Source organism: Fistularia commersonii, unplaced genomic scaffold (genome assembly GCF_037954325.1).
Source record: "Fistularia commersonii isolate RoL2024-O1a breed Wild unplaced genomic scaffold, RoL_Fcom_v1.0 HiC_scaffold_110, whole genome shotgun sequence".
Taxonomy (NCBI): domain Eukaryota; kingdom Metazoa; phylum Chordata; class Actinopteri; order Syngnathiformes; family Fistulariidae; genus Fistularia; species Fistularia commersonii.
The window spans coordinates 115,001-141,183 of NW_028234068.1; the positions used below are offsets into that span (position 1 = coordinate 115,001).

General features: G+C 43.9%; 1 pseudogene; it reads right to left on the reverse strand.

Moving 5' to 3' along the window:
* Positions 1-11,557: 11,557 nt before the first annotated feature.
* LOC147211738 (18S ribosomal RNA) lies at positions 11,558-12,188 on the reverse strand (annotated as a pseudogene; the record flags this gene model as incomplete).
* Between the last annotated feature and the right edge of the window lie 13,995 nt (positions 12,189-26,183).

Below are 26,183 nucleotides of genomic sequence, written 5' to 3' on the forward strand. Positions count from 1 at the left end.
GAACTGAATGTCAATGAAACAACCAGGCATGAAGAAGAAAAGGACATAAGGACATTCGTTCTGTATGTATTCAGAAGTTAATAGTGTTAACGGTTTGTGAGAAATTTACATTGCTAGACAAAAAAAGAAATTAAAAGGAAATAATTAAATAAATAGATAGACCAATGAAATTAAAACCGAAAAAAAAAAATGCAAGGGGAATACAACATGTAATTAAGTTGGCGATTCACAAGGAATCTCAGACATCAAACTGTATATTTTTTGTTGTTTATATATAAACATATATAAACAAACATATATTGTTTGTTGTTTATTTTTGGGATATATTGAGGAATATTTAATGGAAAGGAGTCACAATCGCTTTTTGACAATGTCGAAGTGTATAGGTGGCTATAGAATTTAAAGTTTTCATTGGAAATGATAGCCTCATCTGTAATTTCCTTGTTGTTAAGACGGGCTTCCGCTTTGCTCCGCTCCTCCTCTCCTCCGCTCTTCCGCTCCGGGCCCTGGAACTCCCGATCCGCGGGACTTCGGTGAATTCCGGGCCAGTTTTTTGCTCTTCTGCTCTCCTCCCCTCCTCCGCTTCTTCGCTCCCCCGCTTTGGACCCTGGAACTCTTGAACAGGGCCGGGCTTCTGCCCTCCGCCTCTCCTCTGCTCATCCGCTCCAGGCCCTGGCACTCCCTGTGATCCAGTCATTCGCATGTGCGTGCCCGGAGGTCCGGGAGCTCCACTCAAACGTCCGGGGGGGGTAAGGGTAAGGGGTCCTGTCCCCCCCCCTCGCCGCCTCTGAGAAGAGAAACATCTCCTCCACTCCTCCGCTCCTCCGCTGCGGAACCAGGTATTACCGATCCGCCGGACTCAGGCGAATTGCAGAAAGGGGTTTTGCCGTCCTCCGCTCCTCCGCTCCTCCGTTTCGGGCCCTGGAACTCCCGAACCGCTGGACACAAGCGAATCACGGTCCGGGCTTCTGCTCTCCTCCGCTCCTCACCTCATCCGCTCCAGGCCCTGGTACTCCGTGTCCGCGGGAACCCCCCCCAACCCACAAAAACAAACTCTCACACACACACAAACACACGCACACACACACACACACACACACACACACATACACACGCATACACACACACAAACACACAAACACACACAGACACACCTGAACTCATCATAGCTGTGCTAATAGCATTGGCCGAAACGTTTCCACAACCAAACCAACATTAGCTCATCCACTCATTCACATATGTGTGTGCCCGGAGGTCCGGGAGCTCCAGTCATAAGTCCGGGTGATCTATGTCCGGAGAAGGCTCACATTAGCCGCTCTAAGGGGTCCTGCTGCCCCCCAGCTTCCCGGCCTTTGAGAAGAGACACATAACTCCGCTCTTCCGCTTCTCCGCTATGGGCCCTGGTACTCCCGATCCTCCGAACTCAGGTGAATTGCGTGACGTGCTTCTGCTCTCCTATAAGCCCCTACACACTTCGAACACGGCTGTTATCACCCTGTTACTGCATTTCAATGACACCCATTTGCTTTCGATCTCAGTGTCTGCCACCGTACGGAAAAGCGGGGGGGTGGGGGGTGGGGGGGCATAAGCGCATTCGTGCTGTAAGTAATCAGAAGTTAATAGTGTTAACGGTTTGCGAGAAATTTTTAATGCTAGACAAAAAAAGAAAATTAAAAGGATATAATTAAATAAATAGATAGAAAAATAAAATTAAAAACGAAAAAAAAAAAATTGTGAGGGGAATATAACATGTAATTAAGTTGGCGGTTCACAGGGAATCTCAGACATCAAACTGTTTTTAATTGAACATAAATAGTACACCCAAATATACAAATGTACAAATAAACATAGCAAGTTAGAACTGAATGTCAATGAAACAACCAGGCATGAGGAAGCAACGGACATGAGGACATTTGTTCTGTATGTAATGAGAAGTTAATAGTGTTAACGGTTTGTGAGAAATTTACAGTGCTAGACAAAAAACGAAATTAAAAGGAAATAATTAGATAAATAGATAGACAAATGAAATTAAAACCAAAAAAAAAAAATGCAAGGGGAATACGACATGTAATTAAGTTGGCGATTCACAAGGAATCTCAGACATCAAACTGTATATTTTTTGTTGTTTATATATAAACATATATAAACAAACATATATTGTTTGTTGTTTATTTTTGGGATATATTGAGGAATATTTAATGGAAAGGAGTCACAATCGCTTTTTGACAATGTCGAAGTGTATACGTGGCTATAGAATTTAAAGTTTTCATTAGAAATGATAGCCTCATCTGTAATTTCCTTGTTGTTAAGACGGGCTTCCGCTTTGCTCCGCTCCTCCTCTCCTCCGCTCTTCCGCTCCGGGCCCTGGAACTCCCGATCCGCGGGACTTCGGTGAATGCCGGGCCAGTTTTTTGCTCTTCTGCTCTCCTCCCCTCCTCCGCTTCTTCGCTCCCCCGCTTTGGACCCTGGAACTCTTGAACAGGGCCGGGCTTCTGCCCTCCGCCTCTCCTCTGCTCATCCGCTCCAGGCCCTGGCACTCCCTGTGATCCAGTCATTCGCATGTGCGTGCCCGGAGGTCCGGGAGCTCCACTCAAACGTCCGGGGGGGGTAAGGGTAAGGTGTCCTGTCCCCACCCCTCGCCGCCTCTGAGAAGAGAAACATCTCCTCCACTCCTCCGCTCCTCCGCTGCGGAACCAGGTATTACCGATCCGCCGGACTCAGGCGAATTGCAGAAAGGGGTTTTGCCGTCCTCCGCTCCTCCGCTCCTCCGTTTCGGGCCCTGGAACTCCCGAACCGCTGGACACAAGCGAATCACGGTCCGGGCTTCTGCTCTCCTCCGCTCCTCACCTCATCCGCTCCAGGCCCTGGTACTCCGTGTCCGCGGGAACCCCCCCCAACCCACAAAAACAAACTCTCACACACACACAAACACACGCACACACACACACACACACACACACACACACACACACATACACACGCATACACACACACAAACACACAAACACACAGAGACACACCTGAACTCATCATAGCTGTGCTAATAGCATTGGCCGAAACGTTTCCACAACCAAACCAACATTAGCTCATCCACTCATTCACATATGTGTGTGCCCAGAGGTCCGGGAGCTCCAGTCATAAGTCCGGGTGATCTATGTCCGGAGAAGGCTCACATTAGCCGCTCTAAGGGGTCCTGCTGCCCCCCAGCTTCCCGGCCTTTGAGAAGAGACACATAACTCCGCTCTTCCGCTTCTCCGCTATGGGCCCTGGTACTCCCGATCCTCCGAACTCAGGTGAATTGCGTGACGTGCTTCTGCTCTACTATAAGCCCCTACACACTTCGAACACGGCTGTTATCACCCTGTTACTGCATTTCAATGACACCCATTTGCTTTCGATCTCAGTGTCTGCCACCGTACGGAAAAAGCGGGGGGGTGGGGGGTGGGGGGGCATAAGCGCATTCGTGCTGTAAGTAATCAGAAGTTAATAGTGTTAACGGTTTGCGAGAAATTTTTAATGCTAGACAAAAAAAGAAAATTAAAAGGATATAATTAAATAAATAGATAGAAAAATAAAATTAAAAACGAAAAAAAAAAAATTGTGAGGGGAATATAACATGTAATTAAGTTGGCGGTTCACAGGGAATCTCAGACATCAAACTGTTTTTAATTGAACATAAATAGTACACCCAAATATACAAATGTACAAATAAACATAGCAAGGTAGAACTGAATGTCAATGAAACAACCAGGCATGAGGAAGCAACGGACATGAGGACATTTGTTCTGTATGTAATGAGAAGTTAATAGTGTTACAGGTTTGTGAGAAATTTACAGTGCTAGACAAAAAACGAAATTAAAAGGAAATAATTAGATAAATAGATAGACAAATGAAATTAAAACCAAAAAAAAAAAATGCAAGGGGAATACGACATGTAATTAAGTTGGCGATTCACAAGGAATCTCAGACATCAAACTGTATATTTTTTGTTGTTTATATATAAACATATATAAACAAACATATATTGTTTGTTGTTTATTTTTGGGATATATTGAGGAATATTTAATGGAAAGGAGTCACAATCGCTTTTTGACAATGTCGAAGTGTATACGTGGCTATAGAATTTAAAGTTTTCATTAGAAATTATAGCCTCATCTGTAATTTCCTTGTTGTTAAGACGGGCTTAGCTTTGCTCCGCTCCTCCTCTCCTCCGCTCCTCCGCTCTTCCGCTCCGGGCCCTGGAACTCCCGATCCGCGGGACTTCGGTGAATTCCGGGCCAGTTTTTTTCTCTTCTGCTCTCCTCCCCTCCTCCGCTTCTTCGCTCCCCCGCTTTGGACCCTGGAACTCTTGAACAGGGCCGGGCTTCTGCCCTCCGCCTCTCCTCTGCTCATCCGCTCCAGGCCCTGGCACTCCCTGTGATCCAGTCATTCGCATGTGCGTGCCCGGAGGTCCGGGAGCTCCACTCAAACGTCCGGGGGGGATAAGGGTAAGGGGTCCTGCCCCCCCCCCCTCGCCGCCTCTGAGAAGAGAAACATCTCCTCCACTCCTCCGCTCATCCGCTGCGGAACCAGGTACTACCGATCCGCCGGACTCAGGCGAATTGCAGAAAGGGGTTTTGCTGTCCTCCGCTCCTCCGCTCCTCCGCTCCTCCGCTCCTCCGCTCCTCCGCTCCTCCGCTCCTCCGCTCCTCCGTTTCGGGCCCTGGAACTCCCGAACCGCTGGACACAAGCGAATCACGGTCCGGGCTTCTGCTCTCCTCCGCTCCTCACCTCATCCGCTCCAGGCCCTGGTACTCCGTGTCCGCGGGAACCCCCCCCAACCCACAAAAACAAACTCTCACACACACACAAACACACGCACACACACACACACACACACACACACACACAAACACACAAACACACACAGACACACCTGAACTCATCATCGCTGTGCTGATAGCATTGGCCGAAACGTATCCACAACCAAACCAACATTAGCTCATCCAGTCATTCACATATGTGTGTGCCCAGAGGTCCGGGAGCTCCAGTCATAACTCCGGGTGATCTCTGTCCGGAGTAGGCTCACCTTAGCCGGTCTAAGGGGTCCTGCTGCCCCCCAGCTTCCCCGCCTTTGAGAAGAGACACATAACTCCGCTCTTCCGCTTCTCCGCTATGGGCCCTGGTACTCCCGATCCTCCGAACTCAGGTGAATTGCGTGACGTGCTTCTGCTCTCCTATAAGCCCCTACACACTTCGAACACGGCTGTTATCACCCTGTTACTGCATTTCAATGACACCCATTTGCTTTCGATCTCAGTGTCTGCCTCCGTACGGAAAAAGCGGGATGGGTGGGGGGGCATAAGCGCATTCGTGGTGTAAGTAATCAGAAGTTAATAGTGTTAACGGTTTGCGAGAAATTTTTAATGCTAGACAAAAAAAGAAAATTAGAAGGATATAATTAAATAAATAGATAGAAAAATAAAATTAAAAACGAAAAAAAAAAAATTGTGAGGGGAATATAACATGTAATTAAGTTGGCGGTTCACAAGGAATCTCAGACATCAAACTGTTTTTAATTGAACATAAATAGTACACCCAAATATACAAATGTACAAATAAACATAGCAAGGTAGAACTGAATGTCAATGAAACAACCAGGGATGAGGAAGCAACGGACATCAGGACATTTGTTCTGTATGTAATGAGAAGTTAATAGTGTTACAGGTTTGTGAGAAATTTACAGTGCGAGACAAAAAACGAAATTAAAAGGAAATAATTAGATAAATAGATAGACAAATGAAATTAAAACCAAAAAAAAAAAATGCAAGGGGAATACGACATGTAATTAAGTTGGCGATTCACAAGGAATCTCAGACATCAAACTGTATATTTTTTGTTGTTTATATATAAACATATATAAACAATCATATATTGTTTGTTGTTTATTTTTGGGATATATTGAGGAATATTTAATGGAAAGGAGTCACAATCGCTTTTTGACAATGTCGAAGTGTATACGTGGCTATAGAATTTAAAGTTTTCATTAGAAATTATAGCCTCATCTGTAATTTCCTTGTTGTTAAGACGGGCTTAGCTTTGCTCCGCTCCTCCTCTCCTCCGCTCCTCCGCTCTTCCGCTCCGGGCCCTGGAACTCCCGATCCGCGGGACTTCGGTGAATTCCGGGCCAGTTTTTTGCTCTTCTGCTCTCCTCCCCTCCTCCGCTTCTTCGCTCCCCCGCTTTGGACCCTGGAACTCTTGAACAGGGCCGGGCTTCTGCCCTCCGCCTCTCCTCTGCTCATCCGCTCCAGGCCCTGGCACTCCCTGTGATCCAGTCATTCGCATGTGCGTGCCCGGAGGTCCGGGAGCTCCACTCAAACGTCCGGGGGGGATAAGGGTAAGGGGTCCTGCCCCCCCCCCCTCGCCGCCTCTGAGAAGAGAAACATCTCCTCCACTCCTCCGCTCATCCGCTGCGGAACCAGGTACTACCGATCCGCCGGACTCAGGCGAATTGCAGAAAGGGGTTTTGCTGTCCTCCGCTCCTCCGCTCCTCCGCTCCTCCGCTCCTCCGCTCCTCCGCTCCTCCGCTCCTCCGCTCCTCCGTTTCGGGCCCTGGAACTCCCGAACCGCTGGACACAAGCGAATCACGGTCCGGGCTTCTGCTCTCCTCCGCTCCTCACCTCATCCGCTCCAGGCCCTGGTACTCCGTGTCCGCGGGAACCCCCCCCAACCCACAAAAACAAACTCTCACACACACACAAACACACGCACACACACACACACACACACACACACACACAAACACACAAACACACACAGACACACCTGAACTCATCATCGCTGTGCTGATAGCATTGGCCGAAACGTATCCACAACCAAACCGACATTAGCTCATCCACTCATTCACATATGTGTGTGCCCGGAGGTCCGGGAGCTCCAGTCATAAGTCCGGGTGATCTATGTCCGGAGAAGGCTCACATTAGCCGCTCTAAGGGGTCCTGCTGCCCCCCAGCTTCCCGGCCTTTGAGAAGAGACACATAACTCCGCTCTTCCGCTTCTCCGCTATGGGCCCTGGTACTCCCGATCCTCCGAACTCAGGTGAATTGCGTGACGTGCTTCTGCTCTCCTATAAGCCCCTACACACTTCGAACACGGCTGTTATCACCCTGTTACTGCATTTCAATGACACCCATTTGCTTTCGATCTCAGTGTCTGCCTCCGTACGGAAAAAGCGGGATGGGTGGGGGGGCATAAGCGCAATCGTGGTGTAAGTAATCAGAAGTTAATAGTGTTAACGGTTTGCGAGAAATTTTTAATGCTAGACAAAAAAAGAAAATTAAAAGGATATAATTAAATAAATAGATAGAAAAATAAAATTAAAAACGAAAAAAAAAAATTGTGAGGGGAATATAACATGTAATTAAGTTGGCGGTTCACAAGGAATCTCAGACATCAAACTGTTTTTAATTGAACATAAATAGTACACCCAAATATACAAATGTACAAATAAACATAGCAAGGTAGAACTGAATGTCAATGAAACAACCAGGGATGAGGAAGCAACGGACATCAGGACATTTGTTCTGTATGTAATGAGAAGTTAATAGTGTTACAGGTTTGTGAGAAATTTACAGTGCGAGACAAAAAAAGAAATTAAAAGGAAGTAATTAAATCAATAGATAGACAAATAAGAAATTAAAACGAAAAAATAAAAAAAAAAATGCAAGGGGAATGTAACATGTAATCAAGTTGTTTTTTTTTTTTTGTTTTTTTTTTTTACCAAAAAAAAAAGGAACCTCGGACATGGGTAACTATATTTTTTAGTTTTTGGATTTTTCTATAAGTTTTAAGGATTTTTTTTTTTTTTTTTTATATTTCAAAATCGTTTATGAAGACATTAAAATTTGGGGAGCATTTTTGCATTCTGTTCTTGTGAATGAAGAACTTGGCCAGGCCTAAAAGAACATTGACACAGAGTTCATCTGTTATGTTGCTTATAAGTAAACAGAATGTTATATCATCTTTTGAGAAGGAAACTGGTGACGATGGAATGAGAAGGAGAAAAAATATATGGTCAGTGGTTTCAATGTTGTCTTCACAAAATGTACAAATATTATCTTCAAAATTAAAGCGTACCCTCGATAATTCCTTAGATGGGTAGATGTCAGTCATAATTTTGAAGTGGGTCTCTTTTGCCTTGGGGGTATGGGTAGAGTCAGATACATGGTTCGCAGCGTGGCAATCGATTCCTCATCAAATTTATTTAAAATATCCTTTTTTTTTTTTTTTGACGTCCAGGGAATAAGTTTCCTGTGAAACATTTCCTAATAAAGGAGTTGCCGCGCTTTCTGTCCACAATTGAGATTCCCTGGAGTGATAGTCGGGGTAACTGTGGTTGTACGGTTCGGTGCGTCATTATATTTTTGGTCAGGAATACAAATTGTCGAGGCAGTGCGTTTCGTAACTTTAGCAACTCTAATATGGGAGGCTTGAATCTGTGTGTAGTACAGAACTGCTCATTGTCCAGAGGACTGCCAGTGTCATCCATCAAGTCAATTATCGACCATATACCTTTCTCAAAGCATTCCTTGTAAAACAGAGGTTTGTTGCCATGCAGTACATATCGATTGTTCCAAACTATTATACTGTGTGGTGAGAAATTGTGTACGTATATCATTTTCCAGTATAATAATATTTGTTTATGGAACTCTGAACATTTGACAGGAATCTTGTTGATATCCAAGTCAGAGATAAGCAGAAGACTCAGGCCGCCGACTTTGTTGAATAAGTAGTTTGGAGTACAATACCAGAAAGAACGATGAGGTTTGATCCAGGATTTCAACCAGTTCACCTTCAATGTCCCATTCAAGCAGTCCGACTCTATCACTTTCAGCCCTCCTTCACTTGTTTCTTTCACCATATGTGATTTTTCTTAGATGGTGTGGTCTGTTCCTCCAGATAAAGTTGAAATTGATTTGGTTAACAGATTTTACGAGTTGATTTGGAGCAGCATTGGAATACGCTGGGTATATACATCTGGATAAACACATCCATTTTAGTCAAATATATCCGGCCTAATATTGATAAATCTCTCTGGAGCCATATATTAGAATTAAGCTTTACTTTGATTCAGTTTAGATTCAATGTTCCTGGATTGATTTAACGTTTGGTCCTTGGATAGGAAAATGCTCAAGTATTTTATTTCTGATTTCATGGAAACATCGCTGATTTCCTTTAGTGGCGAGTCATGCAGCGCAAGAAGTTTGCATTTCTTTAAGTTTAATGACAATCCTGAAGCCTTGGAGAATGTTTTGGTTGTTTTCGGCACTTATTGGGACTTGATGTTCATTTTTCAAAACTAAGGTTGTGTCATCTGCCAGCAGGCTAATAACAATTTCAGTCCCCAGCACGTCTAACTTTTGGATATCGTTGCTCTTTTCAACATAAACGGCTAGCATTTCGGTAGCAATTATAAATAAATAGGGTGAGATGGGGCAACCTTGGGGGATTCCCACATCAACATGGAAGCTCGGAGTGGTGCCGCTTGGCAGGGTGACACAGCTATGAATATTCTCATAGAGCCCACGGATCACATTCCTGAATATTTAACCAAATCCAAAATGTTCGAGCGTTGCTATGATAAATGGATGTTCGACCGAGTCAAAGGCTTTAGAAAAGTCCAAGAAGGATATGCGGCCATTATCTTCAATGCGATACGCCTCTAAACCCATCGCTCGCCCCGACTCGGGGAATCCTAGAGCCTACTTGCACCCCCGCCCTAACTTAACTCCCTCACTCGTGGAGCTCCCTGAGCTCCACACATCCCGGAGCATCACGCCGACTCATTCACATTTGAATGATTGTCTTTATTTTATGTCCGCTAGATAGAGGCATCCGCACATGCGCATCAGTGGAGCTTCAGGCCGGCTGAGGCATGGACTGAAAATCATAAAGACATGTGTGATGAGCTAAAAGGAAGATAAGCATATTTTTATAATAAATGTAAGAAAGAGAGGGTAATGCAGCCTCAGGGCGGCACTGGCCCGTGTCTCTCCAAGCCTGCCTTTGGGGGGGGGGGGGGGGCACGGAGCAGTGTCTCCCTGTGCCGGTCCCAAGCCCGGATAAATGCAGAGGGTTGCGTCAGGAGGGGCATCCGGCGTAAAACGTTTGCCAAAACCAAACATGCGAGTCAACCATAACTATACCATACCGGATGGGTCGCGGACCGGGTTAACAACGACCGCCATTGGTACTGATGACCTACAGGGTACTAATGGAAATCGGGCTACTGTGGGTCGAAGAACAAGAAGAAGAAGAAGAGGAGGAGTGCGTGTTCGGAAGCAGAGAGAGAGGAGGAAAGGAAAGAGCCTGGGACTGAGAGTAGGGACTTTGAATATTGGGACTATGACAGGAAAAGGTAGAGAGTTGATGGACACGATGCAGAGAAGGAAGCTGGATATACTGTGTGTCCAGGAGACCAGGTGGAAGGGTAGTAAGGCTAGAAGCTTAGGAGCAGGCTTTAAGTTATACTATTATGGTGCTGACAAGAAGAGAAATGGAGTAGGAGTCATCTTGAAGGAGGAGTTTGTAAGGAACGTCCTAGAGGTGAAAAGAATGTCAGATAGACTTATGAGTCTGAAATTGGAAATTGAAGGTGTGATGCTCAGTGTTGTTAGTGGCTATGCGCCACAGGTGGGATGTGAACCTGAAGAGAAGGAGAAGTTCTGGAATGAGTTGGATGAAGTGATGCAGAATATTCCCAGAAATGAGAGAGTGGTCATTGGTGCAGACTTCAATGGACATGTTGGTGAAGGCAATAGAGGGGATGAAGAAGTGATGGGCAGATATGGTATCCAGGATAGGAATGCAGAGGGACAGATAGTGGTAGATTTTGCAAAAGGGATGGAAATGGGTGTAGTGAATACCTTTTTCCAGAAAAAACAGGAACATAGGGTAACTTATAAGAGCGGAGGTAGGAGCACGCAGGTAGACTACATCTTGTATAGACGAGGTAACCTGAAAGAGATCGGTGACTGCAACGTAGTTGTAGGTGGGCGTGTAGCCAGACAGCATAGGATGGCGGTTTGTGCGACGACTCTGGTGACAAGGTAGATGACGAGGACAAAGGCAGAGCAGAGGACAAAGTGGTGGAAGCTGAAAAGGGAGGAGCGTTGCACGGTTTTCAGGGAGGAGTTGAGAAAGGGTCTGGGTGGTCAGGGTGAGCTGCCAGATGATTGGACAACAACAGCTAGTGTTATCAGGGAGACAGGTAGAAGAGTACTCGGTTTGTCATCTGGAAGGAAAGTTGATAAGGAGACTTGGTGGTGGAATGAGGAAGTGCAGGAGTATATACGGAGAAAGCGGTTAGCGAAGAAGAAGTGGGATACTGAGAGGACTGAAGAGAACAGAAAGCTTACTTTTTTCAAAGTAAACGCTTCGGACCCCGGCGGGACACTCAGCTAAGAGCATCCCGGGGGCGCCGAGAGGCAGGGGCTGGGACAGACGGTGGCTCGCCTCGCGGCGGACCGTCAGCTCGATCCCGACATCCAACTACGAGCTTTTTAACTGCAGCAACTTTAAGATACGCTATTGGAGCTGGAATTACCGCGGCTGCTGGCACCAGACTTGCCCTCCAATGGTTCCTCGCCAAAGGATTTAAAGTGTACTCATTCCAATTACAGGGCCTCGAAAGAGTCCTGTATTGTTATTTTTCGTCACTACCTCCCCGCGTCGGGAGTGGGTAATTTGCGCGCCTGCTGCCTTCCTTGGATGTGGTAGCCGTTTCTCAGGCTCCCTCTCCGGAATCGAACCCTGATTCCCCGTTACCCGTGGTCACCATGGTAGGCACACAAAGTACCATCGAAAGTTGATAGGGCAGACATTCGAATGAGACGTCGCCACCACGGAGGGCCAGCGATCGGCTCAAGGTTATCTAGAGTCACCGAGGCGGCCGGGGCGCCCCCGCGAACGGGGAACGCCCCGCATGGGTTTTGGGTCTGATAAATGCACGCATCCCCGCCAGGGTCAGCGCTCGTCGGCATGTATTAGCTCTAGAATTGCCACAGTTGTCCAAGTAACGTGAGGAGCGGTCAAAGGAACCATAACTGATTTAATGAGCCAGTCGCAGTTTCACTGTACCAGCCGTGTGTACTTAGACTTGCATGGCTTAATCTTTGAGACAAGCATATGCTACTGGCAGGATCAACCAGGTAGGATCGCTCTCGGAGCCTGAGGGCTCCTGTGCGGCGGCGGCGGCGGCCTTCTCTTCGCATACCTCCTGCCGCGGCTCGGCTCCTCTCCACTTCGCTCCGCCCCTACCCGCGCGCGGAAGGCTCCGGCAGCCACCTCCGCCGCAGCCGACCCCCTGACCTTGCTTCTCTCTCGCTGGGGTTCGAGAAATTGCGCGTTTGTCGGAAACGCCGCCGCAGCCGTGATCCGTGGGAGCACGCCCGGGAGTGACGGGGCGTCTCGGTCTCACCGCCAACGAGTCCCGCCCGGGGGCAGCCTGCCCCCCGGACGGTCGGGGCGGACCCGCGAGAGCGGAGGAGCCGTCCACCCGAACGCCGCCGCGAGGCCGGCCGGCGGGGGCCCTCCTACGGCGGGTCACGTGTGCCGACTCGACTCGGAGACAATCAACCACCACGCGTCAGGGGAGAAAATAAAACCCTCCTCCTAGACGGCCACTCCAACACTATCCCGCGGGATGTCCCCTCGAAAAAACGAGTAAAGTCCCTTGCAGCGCGGACAAAGGAAAAGCCCGTGGGCTTTATGGGCTTTACCTTCTCTCCCATTAGGAGTGCATTGAGAAACCTCAGAAATAACCCAAGAAAGCTTCTTGGAGAGATTGCTGTCACCCTCACACTGTCTTAAAACAACACTCGTTTGCTTTCCACACGGATTTTAGGCCGCTTTTTACAATTGAACACCCAAATTGCTCCATTTACTCTCACTGCGGCGGGCCTCTGGTACTCCATGGAGTACCAGGACTAGTTCGGCCCGGCGTTCACCCCCCCGAGGAGTACCAGGGCCCAGAGCGGAATACATGGATGTTATCGCCCTGTTACCGAATTATATCGATACCGATGTGCTTTTCACCTCATTGCTGAGTGGATTTATAAACAGGAACACCGAAACAGCTCCTTTCAGCTTCACGGCAGAAACGCCCCTGGTAATCCATGGAGTACCAGGGGAAAGCCTGTAAAATAAGCCCATACACACTTCTAACATGGCCTTTATCACCCTGTTACTGCATTACGATGACACCCATTTGCTTTTGATCTCATTGTCTGCCAACGTACGGAAAAAGCGGGGGGGCATTAAGGGGGGAGAGAGAGAGACATGGAGATTTTCTCAGCCTCTCATTCTTTTTTTTTTTTTTTTTTTAATTGAACATAAATAGTACACGCAAATGTACAAATAAACATGGCAAGGTAGAACTGAATGTCAATGAAACAACCAGGCATGAAGAAGAAAAGGACATAAGGACATTCGTTCTGTATGTAATCAGAAGTTAATAGTGTTAACGGTTTGTGAGAAATTTACATTGCTAGACAAAAAAAGAAATTAAAAGGAAATAATTAAATAAATAGATAGACCAATGAAATTAAAACCGAAAAAAAAAAATGCAAGGGGAATACGACATGTAATTAAGTTGGCGATTCACAAGGAATCTCAGACATCAAACTGTATATTTTTTGTTGTTTATATATAAACATATATAAACAAACATATATTGTTTGTTGTTTATTTTTGGGATATATTGAGGAATATTTAATGGAAAGGAGTCACAATCGCTTTTTGACAATGTCGAAGTGTATAGGTGGCTATAGAATTTAAAGTTTTCATTGGAAATGATAGCCTCATCTGTAATTTCCTTGTTGTTAAGACGGGCTTCCGCTTTGCTCCGCTCCTCCTCTCCTCCGCTCTTCCGCTCCGGGCCCTGGAACTCCCGATCCGCGGGACTTCGGTGAATTCCGGGCCAGTTTTTTTGCTCTTCTGCTCTCCTCCCCTCCTCCGCTTCTTCGCTCCCCCGCTTTGGACCCTGGAACTCTTGAACAGGGCCGGGCTTCTGCCCTCCGCCTCTCCTCTGCTCATCCGCTCCAGGCCCTGGCACTCCCTGTGATCCAGTCATTCGCATGTGCGTGCCCGGAGGTCCGGGAGCTCCACTCAAACGTCCGGGGGGGGTAAGGGTAAGGGGTCCTGTCCCTCTCCCCCCCTCCTCGCCGCCTCTGAGAAGAGAAACATCTCCTCCACTCCTCCGCTCCTCCGCTACGGAACCAGGTATTACCGATCCGCCGGACTCAGGCGAATTGCAGAAAGGGGTTTTGCCGTCCTCCGCTCCTCCGCTCCTCCGTTTCGGGCCCTGGAACTCCCGAACCGCTGGACACAAGCGAATCACGGTCCGGGCTTCTGCTCTCCTCCGCTCCTCACCTCATCCGCTCCAGGCCCTGGTACTCCGTGTCCGCGGGAACCCCCCCCAACCCACAAAAACAAACTCTCACACACACACAAACACACGCACACACACACACACACACACACACACACACAAACACACAAACACACACAGACACACCTGAACTCATCATAGCTGTGCTAATAGCATTGGCCGAAACGTTTCCACAACCAAACCAACATTAGCTCATCCACTCATTCACATATGTGTGTGCCCAGAGGTCCGGGAGCTCCAGTCATAAGTCCGGGTGATCTATGTCCGGAGAAGGCTCACATTAGCCGCTCTAAGGGGTCCTGCTGCCCCCCAGCTTCCCGGCCTTTGAGAAGAGACACATAACTCCGCTCTTCCGCTTCTCCGCTATGGGCCCTGGTACTCCCGATCCTCCGAACTCAGGTGAATTGCGTGACGTGCTTCTGCTCTACTATAAGCCCCTACACACTTCGAACACGGCTGTTATCACCCTGTTACTGCATTTCAATGACACCCATTTGCTTTCGATCTCAGTGTCTGCCACCGTACGGAAAAAGCGGGGGGGTGGGGGGTGGGGGGGCATAAGCGCATTCGTGCTGTAAGTAATCAGAAGTTAATAGTGTTAACGGTTTGCGAGAAATTTTTAATGCTAGACAAAAAAAGAAAATTAAAAGGATATAATTAAATAAATAGATAGAAAAATAAAATTAAAAACGAAAAAAAAAAAATTGTGAGGGGAATATAACATGTAATTAAGTTGGCGGTTCACAGGGAATCTCAGACATCAAACTGTTTTTAATTGAACATAAATAGTACACCCAAATATACAAATGTACAAATAAACATAGCAAGGTAGAACTGAATGTCAATGAAACAACCAGGCATGAGGAAGCAACGGACATGAGGACATTTGTTCTGTATGTAATGAGAAGTTAATAGTGTTACAGGTTTGTGAGAAATTTACAGTGCTAGACAAAAAACGAAATTAAAAGGAAATAATTAGATAAATAGATAGACAAATGAAATTAAAACCAAAAAAAAAAAATGCAAGGGGAATACGACATGTAATTAAGTTGGCGATTCACAAGGAATCTCAGACATCAAACTGTATATTTTTTGTTGTTTATATATAAACATATATAAACAAACATATATTGTTTGTTGTTTATTTTTGGGATATATTGAGGAATATTTAATGGAAAGGAGTCACAATCGCTTTTTGACAATGTCGAAGTGTATACGTGGCTATAGAATTTAAAGTTTTCATTAGAAATTATAGCCTCATCTGTAATTTCCTTGTTGTTAAGACGGGCTTAGCTTTGCTCCGCTCCTCCTCTCCTCCGCTCCTCCGCTCTTCCACTCCGGGCCCTGGAACTCCCGATCCGCGGGACTTCGGTGAATTCCGGGCCAGTTTTTTGCTCTTCTGCTCTCCTCCCCTCCTCCGCTTCTTCGCTCCCCCGCTTTGGACCCTGGAACTCTTGAACAGGGCCGGGCTTCTGCCCTCCGCCTCTCCTCTGCTCATCCGCTCCAGGCCCTGGCACTCCCTGTGATCCAGTCATTCGCATGTGCGTGCCCGGAGGTCCGGGAGCTCCACTCAAACGTCCGGGGGGGATAAGGGTAAGGGGTCCTGCCCCCCCCCCCTCGCCGCCTCTGAGAAGAGAAACATCTCCTCCACTCCTCCGCTCATCCGCTGCGGAACCAGGTACTACCGATCCGCCGGACTCAGGCGAATTGCAGAAAGGGGTTTTGCTGTCCTCCGCTCCTCCGCTCCTCCGCTCCTCCGCTCCTCCGCTCCTCCGTTTCGGGCCCTGGAACTCCCGAACCGCTGGACACAAGCGAATCACGGTCCGGGCTTCTGCTCTCCTCCGCTCCTCACCTCATCCGCTCCAGGCCCTGGTACTCCGTGTCCGCGGGAACCCCCCCCAACCCACAAAAACAAACTCTCACACACACACAAACACACGCACACACACACACACACACACACACACACACACACACAAACACACAAACACACACAGACACACCTGAACTCATCATCGCTGTGCTGATAGCATTGGCCGAAACGTATCCACAACCAAACCAACATTAGCTCATCCAGTCATTCACATATGTGTGTGCCCAGAGGTCCGGGAGCTCCAGTCATAACTCCGGGTGATCTCTGTCCGGAGTAGGCTCACCTTAGCCGGTCTAAGGGGTCCTGCTGCCCCCCAGCTTCCCCGCCTTTGAGAAGAGACACATAACTCCGCTCTTCCGCTTCTCCGCTATGGGCCCTGGTACTCCCGATCCTCCGAACTCAGGTGAATTGCGTGACGTGCTTCTGCTCTCCTATAAGCCCCTACACACTTCGAACACGGCTGTTATCACCCTGTTACTGCATTTCAATGACACCCATTTGCTTTCGATCTCAGTGTCTGCCTCCGTACGGAAAAAGCGGGATGGGTGGGGGGGCATAAGCGCAATCGTGCTGTAAGTAATCAGAAGTTAATAGTGTTAACGGTTTGCGAGAAATTTTTAATGCTAGACAAAAAAAGAAAATTAGAAGGATATAATTAAATAAATAGATAGAAAAATAAAATTAAAAACGAAAAAAAAAAATTGTGAGGGGAATATAACATGTAATTAAGTTGGCGGTTCACAAGGAATCTCAGACATCAAACTGTTTTTAATTGAACATAAATAGTACACCCAAATATACAAATGTACAAATAAACATAGCAAGGTAGAACTGAATGTCAATGAAACAACCAGGGATGAGGAAGCAACGGACATCAGGACATTTGTTCTGTATGTAATGAGAAGTTAATAGTGTTACAGGTTTGTGAGAAATTTACAGTGCGAGACAAAAAAAGAAATTAAAAGGAAGTAATTAAATCAATAGATAGACAAATAAGAAATTAAAACGAAAAAAAAAAAAAAAATTGCAAGGGGAATGTAACATGTAATCAAGTTGTTTTTTTTGTTTTTTTTTTTTTTTTTACCAAAAAAAAAAGGAACCTCGGACATGGGTAACTATATTTTTTTGTTTTCGGATTTTTCCATAAGTTTTAAGGATTTTTTTTTTTTTTTTTATATTTCAAAATCGTTTATGAAGACATTAAAATTTGGGGAGCATTTTTGCATTCTGTTCTTGTGAATGAAGAACTTGGCCAGGCCTAAAAGAACATTGACACAGAGTTCATCTGTTATGTTGCTTATAAGTAAACAGAATGTTATATCATCTTTTGAGAAGGAAACTGGTGACGATGGAATGAGAAGGAGAAAAAATATATGGTCAGTGGTTTCAATGTTGTCTTCACAAAATGTACAAATATTATCTTCAAAATTAAAGCGTACCCTCGATAATTCCTTAGATGGGTAGATGTCAGTCATAATTTTGAAGTGGGTCTCTTTTGCCTTGGGGGTATGGGTAGAGTCAGATACATAGTTCGCAGCGTGGCAATCGATTCCTCATCAAATTTATTTAAAATATCCTTTTTTTTTTTTTTGACGTCCAGGGAATAAGTTTCCTGTGAAACATTTCCTAATAAAGGAGTTGCCGCGCTTTCTGTCCACAATTGAGATTCCCTGGAGTGATAGTCGGGGTAACTGTGGTTGTACGGTTCGGTGCGTCATTATATTTTTGGTCAGGAATACAAATTGTCGAGGCAGTGCGTTTCGTAACTTTAGCAACTCTAATATGGGAGGCTTGAATCTGTGTGTAGTACAGAACTGCTCATTGTCCAGAGGACTGCCAGTGTCATCCATCAAGTCAATTATTGACCATATACCTTTCTCAAAGCATTCCTTGTAAAACAGAGGTTTGTTGCCATGCAGTACATATCGATTGTTCCAAACTATTATACTGTGTGGTGAGAAATTGTGTACGTATATCATTTTCCAGTATAATAATATTTGTTTATGGAACTCTGAACATTTGACAGGAATCTTGTTGATATCCAAGTCAGAGATAAGCAGAAGACTCAGGCCGCCGACTTTGTTGAATAAGTAGTTTGGAGTACAATACCAGAAAGAACGATGAGGTTTGATCCAGGATTTCAACCAGTTCACCTTCAATGTCCCATTCAAGCAGTCCAACTCTATCACTTTCAGCCCTCCTTCACTTGTTTCTTTCACCATATGTGATTTTTCTTAGATGGTGTGGTCTGTTCCTCCAGATAAAGTTGAAATTGATTTGGTTAACAGATTTTACGAGTTGATTTGGAGCAGCATTGGAATACGCTGGGTATATACATCTGGATAAACACATCCATTTTAGTCAAATATATCCGGCCTAATATTGATAAATCTCTCTGGAGCCATATATTAGAATTAAGCTTTACTTTGATTCAGTTTAGATTCAATGTTCCTGGATTGATTTAACGTTTGGTCCTTGGATAGGAAAATGCTCAAGTATTTTATTTCTGATTTCATAGAAACATCGCTGATTTCCTTTAGTGGCGAGTCATGCAGCGCAAGAAGTTTGCATTTCTTTAAGTTTAATGACAATCCTGAAGCCTTGGAGAATGTTTTGGTTTTTTTCAGCACTTATTGGGACTTGATGTTCATTTTTCAAAACTAAGGTTGTGTCATCTGCCAGCAGGCTAATAACAATTTCTGTCCCCAACATTACTTCTGTCCCACACGTATACACACACACACACACACACACACACACACACACACACACACACACACACCTTAATTCCACTCTTTTATATACGCATGTCTGGAGTTCCGGGAGCTCGTTCTCAACGTTCTGGGGATAATCATAGCTGTGCTGATAGCATTGGCCGAAACGTATCCACAACCAAACCAACATTAGCTCATCCACTCATTCACATATGTGTGTGCCCAGAGGTCCGGGAGCTCCAGTCATAAGTCCGGGTGATCTATGTCCGGAGAAGACTCACATTAGCCGGTCTAAGGGGTCCTGCTGCCCCCCAGTTTCCCCGCCTTTGAGAAGAGACACATAACTCCGCTCTTCCGCTTCTCCGCTATGGGCCCTGGTACTCCCGATCCTCCGAACTCAGGTGAATTGCGTGACGTGCTTCTGCTCTCCTATAAGCCCCTACACACTTCGAACACGGCTGTTATCACCCTGTTACTGCATTTCAATGACACCCATTTGCTTTCGATCTCAGTGTCTGCCTCCGTACGGAAAAAGCGGGATGGGTGGGGGGGCATAAGCGCATTCGTGGTGTAAGTAATCAGAAGTTAATAGTGTTAACGGTTTGCGAGAAATTTTTAATGCTAGACAAAAAAAGAAAATTAGAAGGATATAATTAAATAAATAGATAGAAAAATAAAATTAAAAACGAAAAAAAAAAATTGTGAGGGGAATATAACATGTAATTAAGTTGGCGGTTCACAAGGAATCTCAGACATCAAACTGTTTTTAATTGAACATAAATAGTACACCCAAATATACAAATGTACAAATAAACATAGCAAGGTAGAACTGAATGTCAATGAAACAACCAGGGATGAGGAAGCAACGGACATCAGGACATTTGTTCTGTATGTAATGAGAAGTTAATAGTGTTACAGGTTTGTGAGAAATTTACAGTGCGAGACAAAAAAAGAAATTAAAAGGAAGTAATTAAATCAATAGATAGACAAATAAGAAATTAAAACGAAAAAAAAAAAAAAAAATTGCAAGGGGAATGTAACATGTAATCAAGTTGTTTTTTTTGTTTTGTTTTTTTTTTTTACCAAAAAAAAAAGGAACCTCGGACATGGGTAACTATATTTTTTTGTTTTCGGATTTTTCCATAAGTTTTAAGGATTTTTTTTTTTTTTTTTTTGTATTTCAAAATCGTTTATGAAGACATTAAAATTTGGGGAGCATTTTTGCATTCTGTTCTTGTGAATGAAGAACTTGGCCAGGCCTAAAAGAACATTGACACAGAGTTCATCTGTTATGTTGCTTATAAGTAAACAGAATGTTATATCATCTTTTGAGAAGGAAACTGGTGACGATGGAATGAGAAGGAGAAAAAATATATGGTCAGTGGTTTCAATGTTGTCTTCACAAAATGTACAAATATTATCTTCAAAATTAAAGCGTACCCTCGATAATTCCTTAGATGGGTAGATGTCAGTCATAATTTTGAAGTGGGTCTCTTTTGCCTTGGGGGTATGGGTAGAGTCAGATACATAGTTCGCAGCGTGGCAATCGATTCCTCATCAAATTTATTTAAAATATCCTTTTTTTTTTTTTTGACGTCCAGGGAATAAGTTTCCTGTGAAACATTTCCTAATAAAGGAGTTGCCGCGCTTTCTGTCCACAATTGAGATTCCCTGGAGTGATAGTCGGGGTAACTGTGGTTGTACGGTTCGGTGCGTCATTATATTTTTGGTCAGGAATACAAATTGTCGAGGCAGTGCGTTTCGTAACTTTAGCAACTCTAATATGGGAGGCTTGAATCTGTGTGTAGTACAGAACTGCTCATTGTCCAGAGGACTGCCAGTGTCATCCATCAAGTCAATTATTGACCATATACCTTTCTCAAAGCATTCCTTGTAAAACAGAGGTTTGTTGCCATGCAGTACATATCGATTGTTCCAAACTATTATACTGTGTGGTGAGAAATTGTGTACGTATATCATTTTCCAGTATAATAATATTTGTTTATGGAACTCTGAACATTTGACAGGAATCTTGTTGATATCCAAGTCAGAGATAAGCAGAAGACTCAGGCCGCCGACTTTGTTGAATAAGTAGTTTGGAGTACAATACCAGAAAGAACGATGAGGTTTGATCCAGGATTTCAACCAGTTCACCTTCAATGTCCCATTCAAGCAGTCCGACTCTATCACTTTCAGCCCTCCTTCACTTGTTTCTTTCACCATATGTGATTTTTCTTAGATGGTGTGGTCTGTTCCTCCAGATAAAGTTGAAATTGATTTGGTTAACAGATTTTACGAGTTGATTTGGAGCAGCATTGGAATACGCTGGGTATATACATCTGGATAAACACATCCATTTTAGTCAAATATATCCGGCCTAATATTGATAAATCTCTCTGGAGCCATATATTAGAATTAAGCTTTACTTTGATTCAGTTTAGATTCAATGTTCCTGGATTGATTTAACGTTTGGTCCTTGGATAGGAAAATGCTCAAGTATTTTATTTCTGATTTCATAGAAACATCGCTGATTTCCTTTAGTGGCGAGTCATGCAGCGCAAGAAGTTTGCATTTCTTTAAGTTTAATGACAATCCTGAAGCCTTGGAGAATGTTTTGGTTTTTTTCAGCACTTATTGGGACTTGATGTTCATTTTTCAAAACTAAGGTTGTGTCATCCGCCAGCAGGCTAATAACAATTTCTGTCCCCAACATTACTTCTGTCCCACACGTATACACACACACACACACACACACAAACACACACACACACACACACACACACCTTAATTCCACTCTTTTATATACGCATGTCTGGAGTTCCGGGAGCTCGTTCTCAACGTTCTGGGGATAATCATAGCTGTGCTGATAGCATTGGCCGAAACGTATCCACAACCAAACCAACATTAGCTCATCCACTCATTCACATATGTGTGTGCCCAGAGGTCCGGGAGCTCCAGTCATAAGTCCGGGTGATCTATGTCCGGAGAAGGCTCACATTAGCCGGTCTAAGGGGTCCTGCTGCCCCCCAGCTTCCCCGCCTTTGAGAAGAGACACATAACTCCGCTCTTCCGCTTCTCCGCTATGGGCCCTGGTACTCCCGATCCTCCGAACTCAGGTGAATTGCGTGACGTGCTTCTGCTCTCCTATAAGCCCCTACACACTTCGAACACGGCTGTTATCACCCTGTTACTGCATTTCAATGACACCCATTTGCTTTCGATCTCAGTGTCTGCCACCGTACGGAAAAAGCGGGGCGTGGGGGGGCATAAGCGCATTCGTGCTGTAAGTAATCAGAAGTTAATAGTGTTAACGGTTTGCGAGAAATTTTTAATGCTAGACAAAAAAAGAAAATTAAAAGGATATAATTAAATAAATAGATAGAAAAATAAAATTAAAAACGAAAAAAAAAAATTGTGAGGGGAATATAACATGTAATTAAGTTGGCGGTTCACAAGGAATCTCAGACATCAAACTGTTTTTAATTGAACATAAATAGTACACCCAAATATACAAATGTACAAATAAACATAGCAAGGTAGAACTGAATGTCAATGAAACAACCAGGGATGAGGAAGCAACGGACATCAGGACATTTGTTCTGTATGTAATGAGAAGTTAATAGTGTTACAGGTTTGTGAGAAATTTACAGTGCGAGACAAAAAAAGAAATTAAAAGGAAGTAATTAAATCAATAGATAGACAAATAAGAAATTAAAACGAAAAAAAAAAAAAAAAATTGCAAGGGGAATGTAACATGTAATCAAGTTGTTTTTTTTTTTTTGTTTTTTTTTTTTTACCAAAAAAAAAAGGAACCTCGGACATGGGTAACTATATTTTTTAGTTTTTGGATTTTTCCATAAGTTTTAAGGATTTTTTTTTTTTTTTTTATATATTTCAAAATCGTTTATGAAGACATTAAAATTTGGGGAGCATTTTTGCATTCTGTTCTTGTGAATGAAGAACTTGGCCAGGCCTAAAAGAACATTGACACAGAGTTCATCTGTTATGTTGCTTATAAGTAAACAGAATGTTATATCATCTTTTGAGAAGGAAACTGGTGACGATGGAATGAGAAGGAGAAAAAATATATGGTCAGTGGTTTCAATGTTGTCTTCACAAAATGTACAAATATTATCTTCAAAATTAAAGCGTACCCTCGATAATTCCTTAGATGGGTAGATGTCAGTCATAATTTTGAAGTGGGTCTCTTTTGCCTTGGGGGTATGGGTAGAGTCAGATACATGGTTCGCAGCGTGGCAATCGATTCCTCATCAAATTTATTTAAAATATCCTTTTTTTTTTTTTTGACGTCCAGGGAATAAGTTTCCTGTGAAACATTTCCTAATAAAGGAGTTGCCGCGCTTTCTGTCCACAATTGAGATTCCCTGGAGTGATAGTCGTGGTAACTGTGGTTGTACGGTTCGGTGCGTCATTATATTTTTGGTCAGGAATACAAATTGTCGAGGCAGTGCGTTTCGTAACTTTAGCAACTCTAATATGGGAGGCTTGAATCTGTGTGTAGTACAGAACTGCTCATTGTCCAGAGGACTGCCAGTGTCATCCATCAAGTCAATTATCGACCATATACCTTTCTCAAAGCATTCCTTGTAAAACAGAGGTTTGTTGCCATGCAGTACATATCGATTGTTCCAAACTATTATACTGTGTGGTGAGAAATTGTGTACGTATATCATTTTCCAGTATAATAATATTTGTTTATGGAACTCTGAACATTTGACAGGAATCTTGTTGATATCCAAGTCAGAGATAAGCAGAAGACTCAGGCCGCCGACTTTGTTGAATAAGTAGTTTGGAGTACAATACCAGAAAGAACGATGAGGTTTGATCCAGGATTTCAACCAGTTCACCTTCAATGTCCCATTCAAGCAGTCCGACTCTATCACTTTCAGCCCTCCTTCACTTGTTTCTTTCACCATATGTGATTTTTCTTAGATGGTGTGGTCTGTTCCTCCAGATAAAGTTGAAATTGATTTGGTTAACAGATTTTACGAGTTGATTTGGAGCAGCATTGGAATACGCTGGGTATATACATCTGGATAAACACATCCATTTTAGTCAAATATATCCGGCCTAATATTGATAAATCTCTCTGGAGCCATATATTAGAATTAAGCTTTACTTTGATTCAGTTTAGATTCAATGTTCCTGGATTGATTTAACGTTTGGTCCTTGGATAGGAAAATGCTCAAGTATTTTATTTCTGATTTCATAGAAACATCGCTGATTTCCTTTAGTGGCGAGTCATGCAGCGCAAGAAGTTTGCATTTCTTTAAGTTTAATGACAATCCTGAAGCCTTGGAGAATGTTTTGGTTTTTTTCAGCACTTATTGGGACTTGATGTTCATTTTTCAAAACTAAGGTTGTGTCATCCGCCAGCAGGCTAATAACAATTTCTGTCCCCAACATTACTTCTGTCCCACACGTATACACACACACACACACACACACAAACACACACACACACACACACACACACCTTAATTCCACTCTTTTATATACGCATGTCTGGAGTTCCGGGAGCTCGTTCTCAACGTTCTGGGGATAATCATAGCTGTGCTGATAGCATTGGCCGAAACGTATCCACAACCAAACCAACATTAGCTCATCCACTCATTCACATATGTGTGTGCCCAGAGGTCCGGGAGCTCCAGTCATAAGTCCGGGTGATCTATGTCCGGAGAAGGCTCACATTAGCCGGTCTAAGGGGTCCTGCTGCCCCCCAGCTTCCCCGCCTTTGAGAAGAGACACATAACTCCGCTCTTCCGCTTCTCCGCTATGGGCCCTGGTACTCCCGATCCTCCGAACTCAGGTGAATTGCGTGACGTGCTTCTGCTCTCCTATAAGCCCCTACACACTTCGAACACGGCTGTTATCACCCTGTTACTGCATTTCAATGACACCCATTTGCTTTCGATCTCAGTGTCTGCCACCGTACGGAAAAAGCGGGGGGTGGGGGGGCATAAGCGCATTCGTGCTGTAAGTAATCAGAAGTTAATAGTGTTAACGGTTTGCGAGAAATTTTTAATGCTAGACAAAAAAAGAAAATTAAAAGGATATAATTAAATAAATAGATAGAAAAATAAAATTAAAAACGAAAAAAAAAAATTGTGAGGGGAATATAACATGTAATTAAGTTGGCGGTTCACAAGGAATCTCAGACATCAAACTGTTTTTAATTGAACATAAATAGTACACCCAAATATACAAATGTACAAATAAACATAGCAAGGTAGAACTGAATGTCAATGAAACAACCAGGGATGAGGAAGCAACGGACATCAGGACATTTGTTCTGTATGTAATGAGAAGTTAATAGTGTTACAGGTTTGTGAGAAATTTACAGTGCGAGACAAAAAAAGAAATTAAAAGGAAGTAATTAAATCAATAGATAGACAAATAAGAAATTAAAACGAAAAAAAAAAAAAAAAATTGCAAGGGGAATGTAACATGTAATCAAGTTGTTTTTTTTTTTTTGTTTTTTTTTTTTTACCAAAAAAAAAAGGAACCTCGGACATGGGTAACTATATTTTTTAGTTTTTGGATTTTTCCATAAGTTTTAAGGATTTTTTTTTTTTTTTTTTTATATTTCAAAATCGTTTATGAAGACATTAAAATTTGGGGAGCATTTTTGCATTCTGTTCTTGTGAATGAAGAACTTGGCCAGGCCTAAAAGAACATTGACACAGAGTTCATCTGTTATGTTGCTTATAAGTAAACAGAATGTTATATCATCTTTTGAGAAGGAAACTGGTGACGATGGAATGAGAAGGAGAAAAAATATATGGTCAGTGGTTTCAATGTTGTCTTCACAAAATGTACAAATATTATCTTCAAAATTAAAGCGTACCCTCGATAATTCCTTAGATGGGTAGATGTCAGTCATAATTTTGAAGTGGGTCTCTTTTGCCTTGGGGGTATGGGTAGAGTCAGATACATGGTTCGCAGCGTGGCAATCGATTCCTCATCAAATTTATTTAAAATATCCTTTTTTTTTTTTTTGACGTCCAGGGAATAAGTTTCCTGTGAAACATTTCCTAATAAAGGAGTTGCCGCGCTTTCTGTCCACAATTGAGATTCCCTGGAGTGATAGTCGGGGTAACTGTGGTTGTACGGTTCGGTGCGTCATTATATTTTTGGTCAGGAATAC